This window comes from Podarcis muralis, chromosome 16 (genome assembly GCF_964188315.1).
Source record: "Podarcis muralis chromosome 16, rPodMur119.hap1.1, whole genome shotgun sequence".
In the NCBI taxonomy this organism is placed as follows: domain Eukaryota; kingdom Metazoa; phylum Chordata; class Lepidosauria; order Squamata; family Lacertidae; genus Podarcis; species Podarcis muralis.
In genome coordinates this window covers 12,622,279-12,630,281 of record NC_135670.1, presented here as the reverse complement: position 1 = coordinate 12,630,281, position 8,003 = coordinate 12,622,279, and the positions used below count along the sequence as shown (strand labels likewise).

At 45.8% G+C, this 8,003-nt stretch overlaps 1 long non-coding RNA gene across 1 annotated transcript; it reads left to right on the top strand.

The window, feature by feature from the left end:
* The first annotated feature begins 407 nt into the window (after nt 1–407).
* LOC114586862 (uncharacterized) lies at nt 408–2,518 on the top strand. The gene is made up of 2 exons (XR_003704196.2): nt 408–1,245; nt 2,188–2,518. It is a non-coding gene; the product is annotated as an uncharacterized LOC114586862 (long non-coding RNA).
* The last annotated feature ends 5,485 nt before the right edge of the window (nt 2,519–8,003 follow it).

The window sequence follows — 8,003 nt, the reverse complement described above, 5'->3', positions numbered from 1 at the left end:
ACACTGCCCAGGCTTGGTACCCCAGGGAGGTCACTTTGGCACTGCTAGCTCTGTATTGCTGACAAGTGGCTGTAACTCACCAGAGTTATAGAGCAGAAAACTTTCCCAACCCCTGCCTGGAGATGTCCAACATGCAAACCACTGAGCTGCAGTCGTTCCCCTGAAAAGAAAAGCTAAGAGTCCAGTCCTCATGGTTCTGAATGAAGGACTGCATTAAGTAGGAACAAAGGAAACTGTCTCAAAGTGAATCAAATACTGTAAATGCTCCACCCGGTTCAGCAGCGTCCACACTGATTAGCAGCAGCTGTGTCCACAGGCGTCTCTCCTCGCCCGAGCAGGAAACGACAGAGGCTCTAGTCTGGAGTTTTTGTGTACAAAGCAAGTGCTCTGGCCCTGAATCATAGAATTGAAAGGGACCCCGAGGACCATCTAATCCATCCCCCCGCAGTGCAGAAATCTCAACTAAAATCAGGGATATATATTTGAGAAAATAATAGGAATATGCAATTAAGTGTATTGTAGGTATGGCAAGACGAATGGCAACCGAAGCAGTGCATTGTGGGAAGACATGGAAAGCAAGCGACCACCGCAGGAGAGCGGCAAAGACACAACTACCGTACAGTACTCTTAGCAAAGCTCTCTGCTTCGTAGATCTCGCGCCACTTCCTACGTAACTTTGACGTCACCTTTCTGACTGCCCTTTTCTGAAGCCACTCCCCCGCCCCTTCTATCATGTCTGCAAGAGGGCGCAGAACTAAAGCGCTACTAACGGAACTTCCGGTATGCTGGGAGGGAGGGTTTTCCATAGAGATGTGTAGGGCTAGAGTGACGCCTTCAGATTCCAAAGCACATAAGGGGGGGGGCACATTTCACCACAGAGGTGCTAAGGAATAGAGCGGCACCATTCCATATAAGCCAAGATGGCGGCGTTCCTCCCCTCACGGAAGTTCGAGGCTCTGACTCTATGAGCCGCTCTATTTTGTCCTCTACTATGGAATCATTACGTTGGCCAATGGCGGCTGCCGATCTCGTTTATAACGGAAGTCCCGGCTCCTGTTAGAGCTCTATGGTCAGCCGCCATCTTGTTCTTGCTTCGTACCGGAGGAGAGGAGGAAGGTTGCATCTCTCGGCCTCATCATGTCCCTGCAGTTGCTGAGAAGAGCGGCGCTCAGGCTGCCCAGCCTGGCTCCCCAGCCTGCCAGAGGCGTCACTGCTAAGGCCCCCAAGGATCCTATAGGGCCCGTGGTAAGGGGGCACAGGGGGAGGGTTATGGGGAGGTGGAGGATTCCGTTTAAAAAAAAAAAATTATTGGAGACGAGAAAACGTAACAGAAATACAGAACCAGGAGGAAAAGCTTCCCAGAAAAAAGGTGGCGCGGACACCGCCGTTTCTCATGGAAATTGATTACGTTAATCATAAATTATTCCAAATAAAATTATATTTGGATTAGTGTGCACTTGGGGAGCTGATCTTGTGCTGTTCAAAAAATGAGGTGGGTGGGAGGGATACAGACACGTTAGACGTGTGACTGGTATTCAGCGTAGGCCCTTCCTGTGCTGCACATCTAAAGCAGTTAACGTGCCCCTTTAAACAGTCGTGGTCATTGAAAGATTGGTCATTGAAAGGTGTTTGGTTGGGTGGTATGATGTGTAGCAAGCTTGCTGCTAGGAGGGAGTTGAAGTTGGGCTAGAGATTGAGGGTGAGTGAGGACAGACGTCTCTTGTGGACTGCAGTGCAGGCAGGTTTGTGAGTACCTGGGCACCTAAAGGATGGGCGGTGTGAGGAGAGGGCTTCTGGTGGGAATGTTTGCATAATGCATATAACACAGAGCTTTTATAGATGTCATTTGTTACAGAGAGCCTTTTGGGCCTATCAAGTAATCCATTAATCTCTTGCTTCCTGTGCTTAGCTGATGTTCTCTGTCAGCTCTCAGTGGTGTCTTGTAGCTGGAGAACAGCCATGTCTGATTTTTAAAATTTATTTTTAAGCATTATAGAGTAGTGTTTTCACATGTAGTAGCTTCAGCTGTGGTTGTTTCTTTGAATATGCAAATCGTCACTAGACACTCTTATCTCTAGCACTGGCATTTAGGATTGGATCTAGGCCTGGGGCATCTGCTTGCTGCTGATCCTTCCCTCCCTCAAGTCTCAGGGCTGAGCACTGCTGCTTTTTTCTTCTCTTGTGCAGGAGACGGCTATTGGCCTGACCACCTTCTTCATATCATTCCTGGTCCCATCAGGCTGGATCCTGAAGAACTTGGAAAGCTACAAGACCAGAGAATGAGGAAGGAGGAGTGGACCAACCCTCATCAGCCCTGAAGCACAGGCGCTACTTCCTCCGCAGTTGCATGGCTTCCTCCATTCCAGGGAAGAGTTCTCTCCAAGGCCAATCTTCCATGGGGACCAGTGTCCTGAAATAGACTCTCTGCTGCTTCCCAGCCGTCACAGAGGATGTAGTTCAAGATGGCAGCACTCCGGAGACTTAAATCTGTTACAATAAATCCTGTTACATTCCTGTACTTGTGTCCTCTTTTATCTCTTGTTAACTGTTGGCAGAACACATAGAATTATACTTTGAAACATCCCAAATAAATTGGTGCACAGTTATCTACACTGGTACCTCAGGTTACAAACACTTCGGGTTACAAACTCCACTAACCCGGAAGTAGTCCCACAGGTTGAGAACTTTGCCCCAGGATGAGAACGGAAATTGCACGCTGGTGGCAGCGGGAGGCCCCATTAGCGAAAGCACACCTCGGGTTGAGAACAGACCTCCTGAACGAATTAAGTTCGTAACCCGAGGTACCACTGTATGTGCTTCCTCTGAGGAGCGCAATCAAACTTGCATCTCTTGTTATTATTCATTTATTGATACCCTGCCTTTCCCCCTGATGGGAATCGAAGCAGCTTACAATTGAAAATAAGAATCACTAAAAACATGGGGGGGGGAATAATTTTTAAAAGCAATTAAACATTGATAGAATTCGAACTATATACATACATAAAATACAGTCGTACCTTGGTTGTCAAACGCCTTGGTACTCTGACGTTTTGGCTCCCAAACTCTGCAAACCTGGAAGTGAGTGTTCCAGTCTGCAAAAGTTCTACTTCCGACGGGGCTTCTGCAGCTTCCGATTGGCTACAGGAGCTTCATGTAGCCAATCAGAAGCTGTGCTTTGGTTTCAGAACATTTTGGAAAGGGAAAACAAGCTCTTTAGGACCCCAGGGGTTCCTTTTGCTAGGTGTCCAAACAGATTAATTACAGATCTGCCTTCACTCATTGGCTAAAAACACTGACAGGTGGGAGCAGCCAGGTGCCTTATTTCACAGAAATTGCTTCGAAGGGGGCCTGCACGTTCTGCTTTGTGTCTTCCTAGGAGGGCTAAACTCCTAGGCTGTTTCCTTGGTGGTGGGGTGGGGGAGCCACGCCGCTTTGCTTGCGGTGTAAGGTATTGTCTCCCCCACACACACCTTGAATTTTAAACGTGTGGCTTATATTCGGGTGCTGCTTATATTCGGGCCAATACGGTACTTTAAAAAGGATAATGAAAGCTCAGGATCTGAGGCACTAATGAAGGTCTTTACAGACACCCAGTTGGTGACCCCCCCCCATTTAGAATATCAATAATTGAATAGTGTGGATACTTAGGATTAAAGTGGCTAGCAGTAACAGAATCAATAATGTCATAGTCAATTTATATACCCTATTTTCCACAAATGTATGTCATTCACATTTTTTTAAAAAGTCTAAATACAGCCATACAGTGACAATCCATAATCAAAAAGTGAAATATGACTACAGCATTTACACTAGAAAACCCCCCACCAACAATTAACAGTTTAATGTAGGCCATATTGTAAGTGAGCATAAAGATCACCCAAAGGTCAAGTAAAGCTATCCAGTAACTTCCACATCCAAAAGTAGTACCCAAAGCTGACAGTGTTAGTATTTACACTCCCAAAAGTCCTCTCTCAGAGCTGGAGAGTGCAATAAGGAAGGTAGAACCAATCCCTCCCCCCCTCCTCGGCCAATGGTCAATGTAGGGTTTTATCCAATGCTAGTCTTGCACAGACTTGATCAGTTGCAATTAATGAACTCAAGGTAGTCCTGCTCATTAAATTCAGTGGATCTACTCTGAGTGAAGGTTACCAGATTTTTTTCAATGAATCCGGGGACACTTTTCAACTTCAATGGATTTTGTATGGGGGCTGATTTGTAAATCCAGGGACTGTCTCCGGAATACGGGGATGTCTGGTAACTTTACTCTGAGTACGACCAGCATAGGATTCAATCCACAATCTCTTTAAGAGAGCTACTACAGCTGCTCCATCCTGGCCTTTTAATGGCTCAACAAATCATTTAATCCCCCAGCTCTTGCCAAGAGGCATCCATAGCCACGTGGAGAAAGGCAGGAATCAAGCAGGCCAATGAAAAAACTGGCTGACTTTGTTCCAATTTGTAGGAAAGCAGGACTGGATCTGACTGGCTGGCCAGTTAGTAAGGGGGCGGGAAGCAGGGGGGGCGTTCAAGTTAAATGCTCTTTATACAAGTGTTATTGGGTGTTTTCTTGCAACTTCATTCAAGCAGTGCAGTTTCTAAGGACATTTTTATGTAGGTAGTTTGTGCACTTTAGAGATGTGTGCATATCTAATATATGCTACAATGCTAACATATCTGGGTCAGAAGCTAAGTTTTACTGATTTGCAGTAGGGGTTTATTCCCAGGTAAATAGGGTTAGCATTGCAGCCTTCCTCTCATGACTTGGTTGGCTTGCTGAAATAGATATGATGGTTTTATGGTTTCTTGCTTAGTAATTACTTGCTTCTTATGGTTTCTTACAATTATTATGCAGTATAGTATATTGTTAAAATTGTACATGGTTTTGGCTGATTTCCCCCAGGCTGATTTTCTCCTCCAGTACAGTGGTACCTCGGGTAAAGTACTTAATTCGTTCTGGAGGTCCGTACTTAACCTGAAACTGTTCTTAACCTGAAGTTTAACTAATGGGGCCTCCCGCTGCTGCCGCGCTGCCGGAGCACGATTTCTGTTCTCATCCTGAAGCAAAGTTCTTAACCTGAAGCACTATTTCTGGGTTAGCGGAGTCTGTAACCTGAAGCGTATGTAACCTGAAGCGTATGTAACCCGAGGTACCACTGTATTGTATTCTGCTTTGGGAAAATATTGAAAGATGATAAATATATGTAAGTAAATTGTTAATTTCTAAGGTGCAATGAAACTTTTGAGTAATAGACCGACATAGCTACTCATCAAGAAACGAATCAGCTCCCACTCCCTGTTTTTTTTTAGTTTTCAAAAACAGGATAGGGTGTTTTTTTATGATGGCATGTTACTTTCCTTCTGCTGTTCTGAATCTAATGATTGTTTAGAGCACGCTCTTTTATTTGGAAGTTTTAAAGTTTGGCGGAAAAAAAGGGGGGGAGAGACTGTGCTCTGCAAGCTTTTTAGCAGCAGTTCCTTTTTCATTCAAAACGAGTTTCGAGTTCCCGTCATATTGGGATCAATTAAAATGCATTGCAAGTGTGTTGCCCCTCATTGGCAGTAGGTGGCGCAGTTGTGTGGTTCTAGGTCATTCTCTGGTTAAAGAGACATCCACCTTTGCTTGGTTATGATTCATTACATTTTATATTTTGCCTTCTGCCCAAGATGTAGCTCAAGACGGTGTATGTGGGGCTTCTAGTCTTTCATCCTGGTGGTATCAGGACAAAGACGAACTTTGCATTAGCAAGCTTGCTAGACTGATCATGTGTTTTTAGGACCATATCGTGGGAATCTAGCCCATGGGTAGGCAAACTAAGGCCTGGGGGCCGGATCCAGCCCAATCGCCTTCTAAATCCAGCTCGCGAACAGTCTGGGAATCAGCGTGTTTTTACATGAGTAGAATGTGTCCTTTCATTTAAAATGCATCTCTGGGTTATTTGTGGGACCTGCCTAGTGTTTTCACATGAGTAGAATGTGTACTTTTATTTAAAATGCCTCTCTGGGTGATCTTTGGGGCATTGGAATTCGTTCATCCCCCCCCCCCCAAATATAGTCCGGCCCCCAACAAGGTCTGAGGGACAGTGGACCGGCCCCCTGCTGAAAAAGTTTGCTGACCCCTGATCTAGCCTCTTAGCAGCAGTATAGTATAGCGGAAAGATTGTGGTTGCACTCAGGTCCAGCATGTGGGATTCCCACAATCATCTGGTTGTCCATAATGAGAACAAGAGGCTGGAAAGATTCTTGCCTTGCAGGGGGTTGGACTAGATGACCCTTGGGGTCCCTTCCAACTCTACAGTTCTATGACTATGTGGGCATTTGGCCTGATCCAGCAGAGCTCTTTTCGAGGCAGAAGTGTTCTTGGGTTTTTCATGTGAATTGAGGATGCCTCAGGAGCCTCTTCACAGGAAAACTAACTAGCTCTTATAGTCCACCGATGGTTCACTTTTTTGCCTGGTATAGTAAGTTTTGTGAAAAGTTTCAGAAAGCCCAGCTTTCCCTCCTTCCCATCTTTTGCAAGCAACAGGGAGCGGTGACAGACCCTTGGCACATAAATCAATATGATAAGTTACTCTCCTGCTGATGGCCGTAGTGTCATGGTTTGGCTAGCTCCTGTTTCATTAGTTATACTGGTGTTCTTGGGTCCCCAAATGTTGGACTACAAATGCCATCTTCCCTAGCTATTTTTAGCCAGTCAGGGGTGATGGGAGTTGTAGTCCAGCAACATCTTGGAATACAGGGTGCTATATCACAGGCAAGTCCTATTTCCTTGGTCCAAGCAATGCTCTGTGTTGGCAACTCCCCCCCCCCCATGATTTGCATATAGCATTTCAGTTTCATGCTCCAATTACAGGGGAGGCAAGTGGCTAAAACATGGCTGGACAACCTTTTTCAGCCTGAGGGTTAAATCTCACTTCTGGGTTGGCTGTTTTTTTTTTGCTTCCTTCCACTATGCTCCTTTTCCTCCCAGGGACACCATGTTGGAAGCCAACGCCACACCTGATGACACGGAGGCTTCCGTTCAAGAAATCCCAGAAGGTCCCAGAGCGGTCCAGACCCCTCTGAAGAGCCAGCAGGAGAAGAGGAGTATAGAAGAGAGGTTGGGATTGTACCACACCCTGCCCAAGAGACGTGAACGCATTGGCTTCTATAAGGGCAGACCCATCTCGTCCAAAGTTGACTCCTTCCGACTGAAGAAGCCCTTGTAGGCCTGTCATGGCTGAGTCTTCCCCTTTGGTAAGTCTTCCCTTCTCCCAGCCTCCCAAGTATGGGTAAGGGCAAAGGGCCATAGCTCAGGGGCAGGGCATCCGCTTTGCATGCAGAAGGTCCCGGGTGGCAGGATCAGTCCCCAGCATCTCCAGGTGGAGCTGCGGAAGGCTCGCTATTTGATGCCCTGCCTGCCAATCAGTAGAGACCACGGGTCTTCAACCCATAGCTAGGTCGTGAGGCCATCTCAGGTGGGTTGTTGCTACCATAAAAATATTCAATAAACGTTCATATTTAATATATTTTCAACTAATTTAAGAGTAGTTTAATAATAATAATAACTATTTATACACCGCCCTTCCTGGTTCAGAAAACCGGGCTCCGGGTAGCTAACAACAAATTTAAAACACTTAATTGATGCAACAAAAAACAGCATAAAATACAGTATAAAACGTGCATAACAATAAATTCAGAATTCAAAAATCAATTTAGGGGGGAAATCCATCCAATAAACATTAGATGATCACCAGGGCTAGCTGGCTAAATTAGTCCTATTTGGGCCAGTGAGGAGACCAGGGGAAAATTAGCTGTGGGATCCCAGAGCAGGTAATCTTCATAAAAAGGGGAAGGAAGAAAGGGGAATAAACTATCAGGCTAAGTGATTTACTAGTCAAATTGCATCTGCTTCCTGACTCAGGGGTCTAAGTGGAGCCCCAGTGAGCTCAACTAAACTAACTTCTGCTTTCCTGGGATTCACTGAATTCAGTAGGGCTTGCTTGTGAGTAGACACGCATCTGCTT